The sequence below is a fragment of the Palaemon carinicauda genome, chromosome 42 (assembly GCF_036898095.1).
Source record: "Palaemon carinicauda isolate YSFRI2023 chromosome 42, ASM3689809v2, whole genome shotgun sequence".
Classification (NCBI taxonomy): Eukaryota; Metazoa; Arthropoda; class Malacostraca; order Decapoda; family Palaemonidae; genus Palaemon; species Palaemon carinicauda.
In genome coordinates, this window is record NC_090766.1 from 1635169 (window position 1) to 1650967 (window position 15799).

General features: G+C 45.9%; 1 long non-coding RNA gene across 1 annotated transcript in view; it reads left to right on the plus strand.

Moving 5' to 3' along the window:
* The window catches only part of LOC137632983 (uncharacterized), a 44638-nt gene that overhangs the window by 11515 nt on the left and 17324 nt on the right, over positions 1–15799 (plus strand). The window contains exon 2 of the long non-coding RNA XR_011042154.1: positions 3050–3138. This is a non-coding gene — a long non-coding RNA (uncharacterized lncRNA). The remainder of the gene's footprint in view (positions 1–3049; positions 3139–15799) is intronic.

The following is a 15799-nucleotide window of genomic DNA, read 5'->3' on the forward strand; positions in this document are numbered from 1 at the left end:
TGCTGAGGTGGGCAGTCCCCATCAGCTGCCGGGAGTGAGGATGCCCGGCATGTCATTCGGCAACATATCAGTGACTGAGTAGTGGGTGGTAAAAGTCCATCGGGACAGATAATGCCTGACCTTCGAAGATCTTCAATCACCTCTCACTTTAATTTTAATGGTGTTCCAGAGTTACCCTCTGAAAGCACTAAAGCACCTTGGGAGCAGAAGTGAAAGCAATGGAAGAGATGAATACACTCAAATTTGTTTATGATGGTTGTCCAGTGTTCTACAATTGGCAGCTGCTGGTGGAGAAGGCATCTGGGAGCTGGAACCAAACATCAACCTCGTATCGTATGACAAATTTGATTTTAAACTCCGTTCAGCTTGGAGACGGCAAGTAATATGCCTTCAATGATCAAGAGAGAAAAACTCTGTGCTTCTGGTGGATTTGAAAGAAGAGTGTTTTCAAATGCCTGTTCATCAATCCTATAGAAAGAGCCTCTACATCTAACTTGAGGCAGTAGGGTATTAGTGCAGAGTTTTGTGCTTCAGATTGTCCTCCCCAAGAGTTCAAGCAAATTTTCACTCTGATCTTAACTTGGACCCAGTTAAAGGAGATGGTGTATATGCAGTATGTTTCATCATCATCCTCTCGTACACCTATTGACACAAAGGGCCTTTATTAGATTTCTCCAGTCGTTTCTATCTTGAGCTTTTAAATCAATAGTTCTTCATTTATCATCTCCTACTTCATGCTTCATAGTCCACAGGCATGTAGTTCTGGGTCTTCCTTGTGGAGTCCAGTTAAAAATTTGGTGAACCAATCTCAGTGACACTCTTGTTCTGGCTTCATCTGAGAGGTAGGTGCTTCAGGATCGAGATTGACGGGTCTCTTTTGGTGTGATCTTGGGATCGTGGTAAATTGGGAAAAGTAGAGTCCCACGCACCAGCAGAGGATGAGGTACCTGAGCATGAACAGTGACACAGCAGCAGCGAAGTCTTTTTATTAGATGATTGCATCAGCAGGCTTAGAGAGGCAGCACTTCCATTCTTGTTTAAACCAGAACTCCTGGGTCGACAGTTGCAATGATTTCTGAGATATATTTCCAGCAACCTTCCATCCCATTTACTGGTAGTTCCAGGGGAGCAAGAGGTACCAGGACGACCTCTCCCAGTGAGTGAATGATAAATAGCACACTTGTGCAATTCCACTCCATTCCCCATCTCCAGAGATGCTTCTGTTCGTGGATGCAACCAACGACTGTTGGGTCAACACTTGAAGGATCGAGTTACATCAGGGGTTTGGTTTTCAGAGGAAACGCACCTTTATAACAACCTGTCAGAAATGTGAGAAGTGTTCCCAGTTCTGCAAGCTTTCCAACAGAATGGTAGGTCATTTAATTAGGAAACTCCCCCTACTTATTGGGATACAGTCCTACAAACCAGACTGGAAGGATCTTTCCCCTTGACTGTGTCTTTACTTTCTGAAGGATCTTTCCCCTTGACTGTGTCTTAACTTTCTGAAGGATCTTTCCCCTTGACTGTGTCTTGACTTTCTGAAGGATCTTTCCCCTTGACTGTGTCTTAACTTTCTGAAGGATCTTTCCCCTTGACTGTGTCTTAACTTTCTGAAGGATCTTTCCCCTTGACTGTGTCTTAACTTTCTGGTCATAAATAAAAGCAGAGGAAGGAGACTTTAATGACCCACTGATTCAAAAATCATTGGGATGAGAAGCTGCTGTTGCTGGGGACAGTAATAAATTTAAAGAAACTTATACTAGGTCACATTAAAATATTTGTCTCCCAAAAGGGAGTCAATGTCAAGAACATTAACCAAGGCATTACAATACAAGGTAATGGGTTTAGTTAAACACTTTCCTCAGAGGATGGAATAGTGGAATAGTGGCATGCTACAGACTTAGTCCATTAGAAACATACACTGTACTTTTGCCTATAACTTAACCCTTTTACCCCCAGGCTATTTGGAAATTTCCAACCCTTAACCTCCAAGGGGTAATTTTTTTCCCAGCACATTTTGCAGCATATTTTTTTTTAATTGCTCTAACAGCCTTAATTTTTGTCATAGAGAGGTCAGGTTGGTCTCAATCTCTTGGAAAATGCCTGAATTTTCTAAACTAAAATATCAAAAATATGAAAAAAAAAATTTTATAGCATTTTGTTGCAAGGACGTACCGGTACGGCCATGGGGGTAAAGGGATGGCTTTTGTGAAACGTACCAGTACGTCCTTTGGGGGTAAAAGGGTTAACTGCATCCTATATCTAATCCAGCGCAAAACAGTCACAGCTGCTGCACTCAACAGAGAAATGTTTGTTTTTTATTGTAAGGTTTAGAAGCTTGGTAGATATTAGCTATTTGACTTCCACGTAAATACAGCATGCTAAAAAAATTCACTAGTAGATTTTGTCATTACAATTTTTGTGCAAGAAACTGGTTTTTCCTATTGATACTGTAAGGAATTTTGAATCCTCAATTCTGATGTATTCATCTTATTGCTGGTTCTAAAAAGCCTGAAATTTGAAATTAATTTGAGAAAATTTTCCATTTTAATGATAGTTATTTTTGGGTATTCTATAAGTGTTTATTGTGACCTCTATTAAGTGTTTATTGAGAAGCCACATATAAGATTTTAATGTTATTGGAGTTATTTTGAGACGTGCATCATAAGGACAGTGGTTGTATATTAACCCTTTTACCCCCAGGCTATTTGGAAATTTCCAACCCTTAACCCCCAAGGGGTTATTTTTTTCCCAGTAAATTTTGCAGTATATTTTTTTTTAAATTGCTCTAACAGCCTTAATTTTTTGTCATAGAGAGGTCAGGTTGGTCTCATTCTCTTGGAAAATGCCTGAATTTTCTAAAAAAATTATCAAAAATATGAAAAAAAAAATTTTTTATAGCATTTTTTTGCAAGGACGTACCGGTACGTCCATGGGGGTAAAGGGATGGCTTTTGTGAAACGTACCAGTACGTCCTTTGGGGTAAAAGGGTTAAATTGATGGTAACATGTTTTCTATTTTTGGGTTACTGAGCATTTTTTTTTTTCAGGTGTGCGAAATTTTGCGCGAGTGTTTTAGTGTTCCGTGATACAATAAATTTGTGTTCACGACCTTTCAAGATCAGCTGGTTGGTTTTAGGTGAGTTAGAGACATGCTGTAGTAGTATGCATTCTTTCTAGAGTTTTTTATATACTGTACAATAATGAATTATTTTTTTCAATATTAATCTTACCCGATGATCATGTAGCTGCAACTCTGTTGCTCGACAGAAAAAACCTACGGTCGGGATACGCCAGCGATCGCTATACAGGTGGGGGTGTACAACAGCGCCATCTGTCGAGTAGGTACTCAGGTACTTCTTGTCAACAAGAACCAATTTTTCCTCTGTCGTGCCAATGGCAGGACCTACTAAATACGCCGTCCCTAACTGGATTTGTTTTCACAACGATTTGGTGAAGTACACTATTCCAGTTTTGAGCTTTCGCTATGCAGGGGTTTTATCTTCATTTCAAAACTTGAATTCGTTTTCGATAGATTTAATTATGGTGACGAAGAGAGTATGGACTCTCTTTCACTTTTAAATGGCCGATCCTTCCCTTAGACGGAAGTGTGTTTAGGTTTTTGGTAATTTTGCTTAACAAGTTATAGATCTATTTATTTTATATCTCTCCGCCTTGATAGGCCTCTTCGATTAACTTTCCATTTATTATAAACTTATAAAAAATTAATTTTTATGTTTGTTTATATGCGACCTTTCCTAATAGTAGGCGGTCCTTACTTGGAACCAAAGTTAATTAACATTGAGCCCGTCATATCGTATTTAACCTTTTAAGAATTTAATACTTTTTAATGTTTTATGAAAGAATTTCTTTGATAGTCTCGTACTGTTTTCAAAGATGAACTAACGTTTAGTTTTTTAGTCTCCGCAGTTGTTGACGTTCAGAACGTTCAACTTGCGCTCTATCGTTACGATAGAGAGAGAGTGTTTCACGGTTTCACGTTGCAGTAAGAGTAAACCGATTCTAGCGTTTCGTTCACTCTTTCTTAGCTTAAATGGTTTAAATTCTAAATAAAGGAACTTTTTATTTGGGAAACCTTTCAGTTTTTTCCTTTTAGCAATAACATGTTTTAACGATATATAATTAGGCTCTTCTCTCAGGTGCTAAGTCAAGAGAGAAGAGAGAGAGAGATAGAGACGGAGGGAGAGAGAGGAGAATAAACGTTTCGTTCAAGCGGGTAACGTTGTTCTCGTTTTTTACTCTTCTCCCTAGTCGCTGTAGAGGAATAAGGTAAAACGTTTCTAGAGTTTTATTCTTGTTCCCAGGCTTTAGGCGGTGAGAGATTGTAAACGTAGTTTATTTGATCTAGTGTTTAGTCTCTTTTCCAACCACTGAATTCGTTTTTTACTCTTCTCCCTAGTCGCTGTAGGGGAAGAAGGTGAAACGTTTCTAGAGCTTTATTCTTGTTCCCAGGCTTTATGCGGTGAGAGATTGTAAACGTAGTTTATTTGATCTAGTGTTTAGTCTCTTTTCCAGCCACTGAATTCTTTATCTTTATTTATGTTTTTCTGTTGCATTGTAAAACTGTTTTCGCAATTACTACCTTTTAATGAAGGATAGGATTGCGTGTTTCAGGTAGAAATCAGTTAAAGTTTCGATTTCAGTGAAATAAGTGCAAACAGAAAATCAAAAGTGATAAAGTGATATGCGCAAAGTGTTACAGTGTTGCGTCCAAGGGTTCGTCTGTTCGTGCCAGTTGTTCACCTAGTCCGATACCTCTTACAAGCTCCCAAGCCCAGGGGAGAAGTAATGTCGTACGACTTATGGGTTCCACAGGCCTTGATCGACGAACAGACGTTTTTCCCTCCGTGGTTTCGGGCGTATCTACACACGTTGCCGACGTGATCGCCCCACCCACACAAAGACGAGAGAGCCCATTTATTCCTCGTCTGCGGAAGAGGTTTCTCGTAGAAACCATGGACCAAATCTTGCAGCTTTTAAGTGCAAGTCGGTCCCTTCCGCGCAAGTCCAACGGCCTAGGTGTAGCCACTGGGTCAGTTCGGACTCGCTGCAGTCATCCGACGACTGCACACCTCCCAAGAGAGGCAAGGTGGTACCGCAACAGGCAGTAACTCCGTCTGTTGCCGCACCAGCTGTTTTTGACCCTCAGTCACAACGGACAGTAGCTCCGTTTGTTGCCGTTTTTTGTAGACCCTAAGTGGTCTTTACTGCAGTCTATGCAGACTCAGTTAGCTGCGGTTATGCAGGAGTTTCGTGCGGAGAAGGTTTACACTGCTCTCGTTAGCCTACAACCTACCACGGTTGTGCGCCCAGCTCACGCTGAGGCTGCCTGCTCCCACACTCCGGCTGCGGAGAGCTCCACCTCCGATGCGCAATCGACCCTGCCAGACGCATGTTAACGTTAGCCGACATGCGGCTCCCTCCGTTAACATGCGTGAGCTACCGCATCAGCAGTGGGAAGGTGGAGTCAAGCTGCCGTGTTTTGACGCGATGCGTTAGTTTCCGCAACCCACGGCAGTCCCCACCACGCACCACCACTCCGCTTTGGTTGTTGCCTGCTCCCACACTCTGACTGCGGAGAAGGTTGACGATGCACCCGTTTGCCTACAACCTGCCACGGTTGTGCGCCCAGCATGGCTGCCTGCTCCCACACTCTTGTTGTGAGAGCTCCTCCACCCATGCGCAGTCTACCCTGCCAGACGCATGCTTACTCCCACAGACACACGGAGCACTCCGTTGCCGTGCGTGAGCTACCACAAGCTGCCGTGTTTTGACACGGTGTGTCAGCCTCCGCAACACACTGTGGTTACCGCCACTCGCCCGCAGCAGACTAGTCAGTCAGGAGTTGAGGCTTCCCCACACAGCTTTGGTTGTTGCCAGCTCACAGACTGTCAAGCAGTTACATGACGTTGCCTTCTGGTCTGCTACTAATGCACCAGTGCTGTATGTCATCACGCACCTGTTGTGGTTGACAGTCCAGTTTTTGACAGTTCACAGACTGTCAAGCAGTTACATAACGTTGCCTTCTGGTCTGCTGCTTAGGCACCAGTGAGACCCTCACTGAGATAACCTAGCTTTTCTCGGACATGGTTCCTGTAGATGAGAAAGTGCTGTTCTCCCTCCTTCTGATATTCCTTTGAGGACTCTGTCATTTGGAGAGGAGCCTTAAGCTGCTTAGCCTCCTATGGACTTTAATTTAAGCATAACAAGGCTTCCAGGGATGGTAAATGGTTCCGCTTCGGTCGCTAACCCCGTCTGTTGCCACACCTGCTCCCATAGACCCTAATGGGCTTTGTTGCAAGACATGCAGTCCAAGCTTGTGTCCTTGATAGAGGATTTTTTTTTACGGAGAAGAACCTCCTAGCCAACAACCTTCCTACCGGTTGGTTGTACGCCCTGTTGACGCTGAGGTATCCTACTCACGTCCGCCAGTTGAGGTGGTTCCTCCACCGGTGCGACCCAGTGTGGGTTGCCAGTCGCACGTTGACGTTAAGCAACTCTCGGAGGTGGTTGTGGACGGTCAGTGTGTCACTAGGAAGACGTTCAACAACCAGCAGAGGTGACTTGTTGTGACGCAGTGCGGCAACCTCAGCAACCCGGTAGGGGGTTGAATGCACAACCCAGACAGTCTAGACAGTTTCGGGTTGACACTGTTCTTCCTCGCGTCCCCATGGTTGACAGTTCACAGACTGTGCAGCAGTACCATGATCTTGTGTCCGGCTCCGTCACGCATCCACCAGGGCGACCGGATTCAGCGAGTCAGACGTTGCCCACTCCGTTGCCGTTTCCTCATCAGTTTCGGATGAGGAACCCTCTGATGAGGACATTGCTGAACAAGACGATCAACCCCCAGCCCTGTTATCCATCCAGAAGATGCTGAAGAAGGAACACTGCCCTGTCAGGCTGTGGATGAGTCTGGTTAGGACACTGTCATCCGTGGTTCAATTTGTGTCACTTGGAAGACTACTCCTCCGTCCTCTTCTATATCATCTAGCTTTTCACTGGAAAAGGACAAGACGCTAGAAGCGGTCTCGATCCCGGTTTCCGGAAAGATAAAGTCTGGTCTGACTTGGTGAAAGGACTTTATCAACCTTTGAAAGGGTCTTCCCCTGACTGTTCAGACTCCCAACCACGTTCTCTTCTCGGACGCATCAGACGTAGGCTGGGGTGCGACATTAGGCGGTAGGGAATGCTCGGGATTATGGAACTCGAGTCAAAGGACAATGCATTTCAACTGCAAGAAACTACTGGCAGTACGTCTGACCTGGGAAAGCTTCAGGTCTCTCCTTCAAGGCAAAGTGGTGGAGGTGAACACGGACAACACCCTGCTTTGTCGTACATCTCCAAGCAAGGAGGGACCTACTCTGTGATATGGTACGAGTTTGCAAGAGACCTCCTCTCCTGTTCAACAGGTCTAGACTTTTCTCTAGTAACGAGGTTCATCCAAGGCAACTTGAATGTCATAGCAGATTGTCTCAGTAGGAAGGGACTAATAATTCCAACATATTGGACCCTCCACAAGGATGTATGTAAGAGACTTTGGGCCACCTGGGGCCAGTCAACCATAGATCTCTTCGCAACCTCGATGACCAAGAGGCTCCCTATACTTTGCTCACCTATCCCGGACCCAGCAGTAGTTCATATAGATGCCTTTCTTCTAGATTGGTCACATCTAGATCTATATGCATTCCCTCCGTTCTAGATTGCCAACAAGGTACTGCAGAAGTTCGCCTCTCAAGAAGGGACAAAGTTGACGCTAGTTGCTTCCCTCTGGCCCGCGAGAGAATAACTCACCGAGGTACTTCGATGGCTAGTAGACGTTCCCAGAACACTTCCCCTAAGGGTGGACCTGCTACGTCTGCCACGCGTAAGAAGGTACTCCAAGGCCTCCACGCTCTTCGTCTGACTGCCTTCAGACTATCGAAAGACTCTCGAGAACTAGAGGTTTTTCGAAGGAGGCAACCAGAGCGATTGCTAGAGCAAGGAGAACATCCACCCTTAGAGTCTACCAATCGAAGTGGGAAATCTTCCGAAACTGGTGCAAGTCAGTATCCGTATCCTCGACCAGTACCTCTGTAACTCAAATAGCTGACTTCCTCTTATATCTGAGGAAAGAACGATCTCTTTCAGCTCCCACTATCAAGGGTTACAGAAGCATGTTGGCATCAGTCTTCCGTCACAGAGGCTTAGATCTTTCCAGCAATAAAGATCTACAGGACCTCCTTAAGTCTATTGAGACCACAAAGGAGCGTCGTTTGGTTACACCTGGTTGGAATTTAGACGTGGTTCTAAGATTCCTTATGTCAGACAGGTTCGAACCACTTCAATCAGCCTCCCTGAAAGATCTCACCTTTAAGACTCTTTTCCTGATATGCTTAACCACAGCTAAAAGAGTCAGTGAGATTCATGCCTTCAGCAGGAACATCGGATTCTCATCCGAAACGGCTACATGTTCTACAACTTGGTTTTCTAGCCAAACACGAGCTGCCTTCTCGGCCTTGACCTATATCGTTCGATATTCCAAACTTATCGTATGGTTGGAAATGAACTAGAAAGAGTATTATGTCCTGTAAGAGCTCTTAAGTTCTATTTTAAAAACCTTTAAGAGGCCCGTCTGAAGCTTTATGGTGTTCAGTTAAGAATCCATCTTTGCCTATGTCAGTGAATTCTTTACCCTACTTTATCAGACTATTAATACGAGAAGCTCATTCCCTTCTGAATGAGGAAAACCAAGCTTGGCTGAAGGTAAGGACACACGAAGTTAGAGCTGTCACAACTTCCGTGGCCTTTGAACAAAATAGATCTCTGCAAAGTATATTCGACGCAACCTATTGGAAAAGCAAATCAGTGTTCGCGTCTTTTATCTTAAGAATGTCCAGTCTCTTTACGAGAACTGCTACACTCTGGGACCATTCGTAGCAACGAGTGCAGTAGTGGTGGGGGCTCCACCACTACAATTCCCTAATTCCAGAACCTTTTTAATCTTTCTCTTGAAATATTTTTGGGTTGTCCGGAAGGCTAAGAAGCCTTTCGCATCCTACTTGATTTGGCGGGTGGTCAAAATCATTTCTTGAGAAGCGCCTAGATTAGAGGTTTTGATGAGGACCTTTAGTATGGGTTGCAACCCTTGATACTTCAGCTCCTAGGAGTCGCTCAGCATCCTATGAGGATCGCGAGGCTCAGTAAGGAAGACGTACTTAAAAAGGCAGAGTAATTGTTCAAGTCGTCTTCCTTACCAGGTACTTATTTAATTTATGTTTGTTATTTTGAATAACTGCTAAAATGAAATACGGGATACTTAGCTTCTTATGTTAACATGTATGCTGGTCTCCACCCACCCCCCTGGGTGTGAATCAGCTACATGATCATCGGGTAAGATTAATATTGAAAAATGTTATTTTCCTTAGTAAAATAAATTTTTGAATATACTTACCCGATGATCATGAATTTAAGGACCCTCCCTTCCTCCCCATAGAGACCCAGTGGACCGAGGAGAAAATTGGTTCTTGTTGACAAGAAGTACCTGAGTACCTACTCGACAGATGGCGCTGTTGTACAGCCCCACCTGTATAGCGATCGCTGGCGTATCCCGACCGTAGGTTTTTTCTGTCGAGCAACAGAGTTGCAGCTACATGATCATCGGGTAAGTATATTCAAAAATTTATTTTACTAAGGAAAATAACATTTCTTTTAGTAGTATATACTCTTTTTATAGTTTTCCCTATACTGTACAGTACTGTACTGTAATGGATTATTTCACTCGTGACAAATCTGTCTAGATTTTTGTCTCTACTGTACAGTAATGAATTATTTGTTCCGTAACTGAAATACAAACCACGGTTTTTCAATATTTAACTTAGCCGGTGATTATATAAGCTGCAGCTCTGCTGCTCGACAGAAAACTCTACGTAAAAAATCCGCCAGCGATCGCTATGCAGGTAGGGGGTGTACTTCAACAGCGCCATCTGTCGTGCAGGTACTCAGTACTCATTGTAAACAAAGAACTCAATTTTCTCTCTGTCGTGCTACCGGCAAGACCTACTAATTCGCTGTTGCTAACTGGATTTGTTTTCACAACTATTTGGTGAAGTACACGTTTCTAGTTTTGAGCTTTCGCTGTGCAGGCTTTCTCTTCAATAAATCCTTGCATTCTTTTTTTTTTTTTTTTTTGATATCGGATTATTTGTTGATGACTTTGGATAGTTTTTGAATTCCCCTTTGACCAATTCAAAATGGCTGACCCTTCTCAAGTCCCAAAATTCAGGAAGTGTAATGCTAGGGACTGTTCAAGGCGTCTTCCGAAGGCCTCTATCGATCCTCACACCGTTTGTTCCAATTGTCGGGATAAAACCTGTCAATTGGAAGATCGATGTGAGGAATGCGTTGGGCTTTCGGAATTCGATTTTATCGAATTCCAGAAATATACACGTAGGCTAAAGAGAGATAGAGTCAGGAGAAGTTCATCTCGTTCCGTTGATTTTTCCTCTCCTCATGCCCCACAACCTATTCCTTCCCCTGTAGTGGTTGCTCCTAATCCCCCTTCTGGCACTCAGGAACCTTCGATGGCTGATATGATGCGTGCCATCCAAGCTCTGGGTGAGAGAGTTGAGTCCTTGGCTAGTGACCGTAACCAGCTCATGGCGGACGTCAAGGAGCTGAAGTGTAAGAGTGCAGTGGGAAGGGATAAAGTGAGTGATAGTGTTGTGGATAGTGTTGCGCTTGAGGGTTCGTCTGTTCGTGCCTGTCGTCCTCCTAGTCCGGGACCTCTTGCAAGCTCCCAAGTCCAGGGGAGAAGCAATGTCGTACGAACAATGGGTTCGAGAGGCTTTAATCAGCGAACAGACGTTCCCTCCGTGGTTTCGGGCGTATCTACCCAAGATCGCCCCACCCACACAAAGACGAGAGAGCCCATTTATTCCTCGTCTGCGGAAGAGGTTTCTCGTAAGAAACCATGGACCAAGGTCTCACGACCTCTTAAGCGCAAGTCGGTCCCTTCCGCGCAAGTCCAACAGCCCAGTTGTAGCCACTGGGTCAGTTCGGACTCGCTGCAGTCTTCCGATGACTGCTCACCTCCTAAGAGAGGCAAAGCGGTACCGCCTCAGGCAGTTACACCGTCTGTCGCCGCACCTGCTCCTGCAGACCCTAAGTGGTCTTTGCTGCAGACCATGCAGTACCAATTAACGTCTCTGATGCAGGACTTTCGTGCGGAGAAGGTTGCTGCTGCACCAACCTCTTGCCTACAACCAACCACGGTTGTGCATCCTGTGGACGCTGAGGCGACCTTCTTGCGCACTCCAGCTGAGAGAGTCCCGCCACCCATGTGTTCCAGTGTACCCTGCCAGCCGCATGTTGACGTTCAGCGACGCACGGAACCTTCCGTTGACGTTCGCGAGGTACAACAACCGTCAGAGTTGTTTTGTTTTGACGCGGTGCGTCAACCTCCGCAACCCAGTGTGGTTGCCTTTGCTCGCCCACATCAGACTAGACTGTCTGGAGTAGACGCTGTGCGTCCCCGCGCTGCTATGGTTGTTGCCAGCTCACAGACTGGGCAACAGTTCCATGACGTTGCGTCCGGTTCAGTCACGCGTGCACCCGTGCGACCGGACTCAGCTGACCAGCCGATACCTACTCCATTGCCGCTTCCTCCTCAATTCTCGGATGATGGACTCTCTGATGATGACGATGCGGCACACGTTGACGAACCACATTCGGACCTTGACGAACCCAAGTCCACACAACCCTCTTTGGACTTTAGAAAAGTTCTTGCTCTGTTCAAAGAGATGTTTCCGGACCAGTTTGTGTCTGTGGCTCCGCGCTCTCCTCCGTCAGAGTTTGCTTTAGGTACGCAGTCATCCTCGCCTGCCTTTACTAGACTCGTCCTCGTACGCTCGTCCAAGAGAGCTTTACGAGTTTTAGGAGATTGGATGCAGTCCAAAAAGAGTCTAGGGAAGACAGCCTTTACGTTTCCCCCTGCTAAACTCTCTTCCAGATCGAGCGTCTGGTATGCCACGGGAGAAGTTCTCGGCTTGGGAGTTCCTGCCTCTGCCCAGGGCGACTTCTCAAGTCTTGTAGACTCTCCCCGCAGGCTAGCCATGAGACGCTCTAAGATATGCTGGTCACCTTCGGACTTAGACCATCTGTTGAAAGGAGTATTTAGAGCCTTCGAGGTCTTCAACTTTTTGGACTGGTGTCTGGGAGCTTTGAGCAGGAAGATCTCCCCGACTGAGAAGGAATCTTCCTTGCTCATCATGTCCTGCATGGACAAGGCCATACGTGACGGATCTAGTGAGCTTGTGGCATCGTTCGTATCCGGAGTCCTCAAGAAGCGTGAGAACCTTTGCTCTTTCCTGTCAGCTGGAGTGACACCGTGTCAAAGATCAGAACTTCTGTTTGCTCCTCTCTCTAAGTGCCTTTTTCCAGAGGACTTGATTAAGGAGATTGCTGCTTCTCTGATACAGAAGGACACCCGTGACCTGGTTGCGTCCTCTGCCCGCAAAGCCACCCCTTTGCCTACCTTGTCAAGACCAAGGATGGACACTCCAGCGTCCAGATTTATTCCGCCCTTTCGTGGCAGAGCCTCCAGCAGAGAAGGTGCTCGTGCCGAAGGGAGACGTGGGAAGAAGAAAGGAACCAAGTCCTTTAAAGGCAGAGTCTGACTGCCAGCTTCTTCAGACAGCAGTGGGAGCCAGACTCAAGAACTTCTGGCAGACCTGGGAGAAGAGAGGCGCAGATGCACAATCTGTGAAGTTGCTCAGAGAGGGTTACAAGATCCCGTTTGTACGAAAACCCCCTCTAGCAACGTCTCCCATCGATCTCTCTCCCAGGTACAGAGAGGAAGACAAGAGACGAGCATTGAAACAGGAGGTGTCTCTCTTACTAGAAAAGGGAGCGGTAGTCAAAGTCCTGGACCATCAAACCCCGGGCTTCTACAACCGTCTCTTCTTAGTGCCAAAGAAGACAGGAGGGTGGAGACCGGTGCTAGACGTCAGTGCGCTGAATGTCTTTGTCGCAAAGCAGACGTTCTCCATGGAGACCACAAAGTCCGTTCTAGCAGCGGTCAGAAGGGAAGACTGGATGGTCTCTTTAGACCTAAGGGACGCATACTTTCACGTCCCCATCCACCCAGACTCCCAACCTTTTCTGAGATTCGTTTACGAAAAGGTTGTCTACCAGTTTCAAGCCCTGTGCTTTGGCCTAAGCACAGCTCCTCTTGTGTTTACGAGGCTGATGAGGAATGTAGCCAAATTCCTTCATTTAGCGGACATCAGAGCCTCCCTCTATTTGGACGACTGGCTTCTAAGAGCTTCTTCCAGTCGTCGCTGTCTGAAGGATCTAAAGTGGACTCTAGATCTGACCAAGGAATTGGGTCTCCTGGTCAATATGGAAAAGTCTCAAGTGGTCCCATCCCAAACTATTGTGTATTTAGGGATGGAGATTCACAGTCTAGCTTTTCGGGCTTTTCCGTCGGCTCCCAGAACAAGTCAAGCCCAGTTATGCATCCAGAACATGCTGAAGAAGGAACGATGTTCAGTCAGGCAGTGGATGAGTCTGATAGGGACGCTATCATCCCTAGAACAGTTCGTTTCGTTAGGAAGACTACACCTCCGTCCTCTTCAATATCACCTAGCTGTTCACTGGAAAAAGGACAAGACGCTAGAAGCGGTCTCGATCCCCATTTCCGAGAAGATGAAGTCTTCCCTGACTTGGTGGAAGGACAGTATCAGCCTCAGAGAGGGTCTGCCCCTGGCTGTTCAGACTCCCAACCACGTTCTCTTCTCGGACGCATCGGACACGGGCTGGGGCGCGACATTAGATGGTCGGGAATGCTCGGGAACTTGGAACTCGAGTCAAAGGACAATGCATATCAACTGCAAGAAACTACTGGCAGTTCATCTGGCCTTGAAAAGCTTCAAGTCTCTCCTTCAAGGCAAAGTGGTGGAGGTGAACTCGGACAACACCACGGCTTTGGCGTACATCTCCAAGCAAGGAGGGACCCACTCTATGACGTTGTACGAGATCGCAAGGGACCTCCTCACCTGGTCAAAAGATCTAAACATTTCTCTAGTAACGAGGTTCATCCAAGGCAACCTGAATGTCATGGCAGATTGCCTCAGTCGGAAGGGACAAATCATTCCAACAGAATGGACCCTACACAAGGATGTGTGCAAGAGACTGTGGGCCACATGGGGCCAGCCTACCATAGATCTCTTTGCAACCTCGATGACCAAGAGGCTCCCACTTTATTGCTCACCAATCCCGGACCCAGCAGCAGTTCATATAGATGCCTTTCTCCTAGATTGGTCGCATCTAGACCTATATGCATTCCCCCCGTTCAAGATTGTCAACAAGGTACTGCAGAAGTTCGCCTCTCACGAAGGGACAAGGTTGACGTTAGTTGCTCCCCTCTGGCCCGCGAGAGAATGGTTCACCGAGGTACTTCGATGGCTAGTGGACGTTCCCAGAACTCTTCCTCTAAGGGTGGACCTTCTACGTCAACCACACGTAAAGAAGGTACACCAAGGCCTCCACGCTCTTCGTCTGACTGCCTTCAGACTATTGAAAGAATCTCGAGAGCTAGAGGCTTTTCGAAGGAGGCAGCCAGGGCGATTGCTAGAGCAAGGAGGACATCCAACCTTAGAGTCTACCAATCGAAGTGGGAAGTCTTCCGAAACTGGTGCAAGTCAGTATCAGTATCCTCGACCAGTACCTCTGTAACTCAAATAGCTGACTCCCTTTTATACTTGAGGAAAGAAAGATCTCTTTCAGCTCCCACTATCAAGGGTTACAGAAGCATGTTGGCATCAGTCTTCCGTCACAGAGGCTTAGATCTTTCCAACAACAAAGATCTACAGGACCTCCTTAAGTTTTTTGAGACCACGAAGGAGCGTCGTTTGGCTACACCTGGTTGGAATTTAGACGTGGTACTAAGATTCCTCATGTCAGAAAGGTTCGAGCCACTTCAATCAGCCTCCTTTAAAGATCTCACTTTAAAGACTCTTTTCCTGGTTTGCTTAGCCACAGCTAAAAGAGTCAGTGAGATTCATGCCTTCAGCAGGAACATCGGATTCTCATCCGAAACGGCTACATGTTCTACAACTTGGTTTTCTAGCCAAACACGAGCTGCCTTCTCGGCCTTGACCTATATCGTTCGATATTCCAAACTTATCGTATGGTTGGAAATGAACTAGAAAGAGTATTATGTCCTGTAAGAGCTCTTAAGTTCTATTTTAAAAACCTTTAAGAGGCCCGTCTGAAGCTTTATGGTGTTCAGTTAAGAATCCATCTTTGCCTATGTCAGTGAATTCTTTACCCTACTTTATCAGACTATTAATACGAGAAGCTCATTCCCTTCTGAATGAGGAAAACCAAGCTTGGCTGAAGGTAAGGACACACGAAGTTAGAGCTGTCACAACTTCCGTGGCCTTTGAACAAAATAGATCTCTGCAAAGTATATTCGACGCAACCTATTGGAAAAGCAAATCAGTGTTCGCGTCTTTTATCTTAAGAATGTCCAGTCTCTTTACGAGAACTGCTACACTCTGGGACCATTCGTAGCAACGAGTGCAGTAGTGGTGGGGGCTCCACCACTACAATTCCCTAATTCCAGAACCTTTTTAATCTTTCTCTTGAAATATTTTTGGGTTGTCCGGAAGGCTAAGAAGCCTTTCGCATCCTACTTGATTTGGCGGGTGGTCAAAATCATTTCTTGAGAAGCGCCTAGATTAGAGGTTTTGATGAGGACCTTTAGTATGGGTTGCAACCCTTGATACTTCAGCTCC